The sequence below is a fragment of the Felis catus genome, chromosome A2 (genome assembly GCF_018350175.1).
Source record: "Felis catus isolate Fca126 chromosome A2, F.catus_Fca126_mat1.0, whole genome shotgun sequence".
Taxonomy (NCBI): domain Eukaryota; kingdom Metazoa; phylum Chordata; class Mammalia; order Carnivora; family Felidae; genus Felis; species Felis catus.
In genome coordinates, this window is record NC_058369.1 from 7,125,152 (window position 1) to 7,127,960 (window position 2,809).

The window sequence follows — 2,809 nt, forward strand, 5'->3', positions numbered from 1 at the left end:
TCACACTGGCTGTTGCTAGGGTGAACTTTTTCACATCATCTCTCTTATGAGCTCAGATTACTTTAAGAACTTCAGCACCTGCTCGTGAGCATTAAAAGACCCAAACATACTAGTTATCTCTGAACAAAACATGTAGTTAGATCAGTAGCCCCCAACCTTGGTTATGCGTGAGAGCCAACCAGGATAATTTTTAAACCCTTATGCTAAGGCTATACTTCAGTCCAATTAAACCATAATCTGTGGTGAGAAGCAGTCATCAAATTTTTTTAAGTTTATTTTTAAGTTTATTTATTTAGTCTGAGAAATTGAGTGAGCAGGGAAGGGGCAGAGAGAATCTCAAGCAGGCTCTGCACTGCCAGCATGGAGCCTGATGCAGGGGCTCAAACCCACAAACTGTGAGATTACGACCTGAGCTGAAATCAAGAGTCAGACATTTGATCAACTGAGCCACCCAGTGCCCCAATTGTAATTATTTAAAAAAAAAAAAAAAGAATGCCTGGGTCATAGATGAGAAATAAAGAAAGCTCTATAGTTACAATATGATTCATTCATGCATTGATTCTAATATAGGTAGGATCCCACAAAACTCCCTCAATCCTATTTAAGATGTATCAAAATAAGCAATATTCAGATATGAAGCACTGAACAGATTGAAAGGCACAAAACTACCAAAATTATGGAACCAAATGGGCAGAATTTCCAGTTCCAAGTGTTTGGTTTGACTGACTTTTCCAGCTCCCACACTAAAAAAGGGGGACAAGTATTAAGAATGGGCTGTTCTGAGGTACCTCTCTGTGGCCCTCTTGATGGCCCTGTACCTCAGACTAGATGAAGGGGAGTGAGCATGGGGGTGACCACAGTATACACCACCAAGGCCACCTCACCCTTCCTGGGAAAATATGAGACAGCTAAACTGAGGTACACTCCAAGACCTGTTGCAGAAAATAAGCCAGTAACTAACAGGTGACAGCCACAGGTAGAAAAGGCTTTGTTACTTCCCACCTGTGGATGGGACTCTCGGAATGGAGGCAACAATTTGAGTATAAGAGAAAAGGATCCCTGAGAGTGGAACACCACCAAAAACGGCACCAGTAAAATAAATTCATGGGTTATTGGTGGGGATTTCCAAGGAGGAAAGTTTGAATAGCTGAGAAGGGCCATGAAGGAAATGAGGTATACTTCCACATCTGTGAAGAAGGTAAGTTGTGACACCATCAGACTGTGCAACTGGTGAAAAGCTGATGAAAAAAGACACCAAAACCAGCAGGACACAGAGGTGGGTAGTGCAAGGGATGACAGATGGCCACAAACCGATCATAGGCCATTGCGGTCAGTAGATTGTCTTAACATCCAAAAAGAATAAAAATAGACATCTGAGACTACATAAGAGATGATTCTTCTGTGAGTATGGATGTCCGCAATCACGTTGGGGACAGTAGTAGAGGTGAAACGATGTCAGCCAAGGACAGGTTGGAGAGGAAAAAGTACATGGGGGTGTGGAGGTGGGGGTCAGGGCTGACGGCCAGGATGATCAGCAGGTTCCTGAGCACAGTGACCAGGTACATGGACAGGAACATCCCAAAGAGGAGAGGCTGTCATTCTGGATCCTCCAAGAGGCTCAGGAAGAAGAATTCTGAGATGAGTGTTAGAGTCTTTAATCCCATGTGGCTGAGACCCCTCCCAGGAAGGAAAAGAATCTTGGAATAAATGGCACAAGCAAACAGGCAGCAAGTGTGTCTGCATTTTGTATTCAAGCAAATCAAAATAAAGCATTCACACTTGACGACTGTATACTCCAGTACTTCCAGCTATATTTCTCAGTGGTGGCAAACTCATCTCCTCTCAGAATTCTTTCCTCATTGATTTCTTAGCTAGTTACCTGTTTCTATATAAACACACTTTAGAGGGGAGCCTGGGTGATTCAGTAGGTTGAGTGCCCAACTTCGGCTTAGGCCATGATCTCATGGCTCCTGAGTTGGAGCCCCACGTTGGGCCCTGTGCTGACAGCTCAGAGCCTGGAGCCTGTTTCAGATTCTGGATCTCACTCTCTCTCTCTCCCTCTCCCCCGTTCATGCTCGCTCGCTCGCTCTCTCTCTCTCTCTCTCTCTGTCTCTCTCTCTCTCTCAAAAATAAACATTAAAAAAAATTAAACACATTTTAGAGAGACTGAACCGAAGTGTGATAGAGGAACGAGGCAACTTAGAGTAAATAAATCAATGAACACAGTAAAATATCAGTCCCCTCTGCTGAAGGAAATATATGAAAGAAGTATCTTTCTCCCACCTTCCCCCCAAAAAAATCACTCCAATGAAAAACACTAGGAAGCAGTCAAATATAATTTATCTATATGCAGCGCAAGAAATTCTTTTAATTTAAAATATTTATAAATATTCTGTAATGTTACCTGCATTCTAAATTAAAGTCAAATATATTTAATCAGAATTTAAAAAAATTGTTTACTGTTTATTCATTTTTGGAGGAGAGACAGAGCATGAGGGAAGGAGGGGCAGAGAGAGAGGGAGACACAGAATCTGAAACAGGCTCCAGGCTCTGAGCTGTCAGCACAGAGCCCGACACGGGACTCGAACTCCTGAACTGTGAGATCATGACCTGAGCTGAAGTCAAATGCAAAACCGACTGAGCCACCCAGGCACCCTTAATCAGTTAGAATTTAATATGATAGCTATTTTCATGGATTTTCATCCTTATTTGGTTTTCTGATACCTATCCTCAATGGAAATGAATGCTCACGGGGCATCTGGTTGGCTCAGTCAGTAGAGCATGCAACTGTTTATCCTGACATTACGAG

At 42.8% G+C, this 2,809-nt stretch overlaps 1 pseudogene; it reads right to left on the reverse strand.

Moving 5' to 3' along the window:
* Positions 1 to 531: 531 nt before the first annotated feature.
* Positions 532 to 1,900, reverse strand: LOC101085861 (annotated as a pseudogene).
* Positions 1,901 to 2,809: the final 909 nt, after the last annotated feature.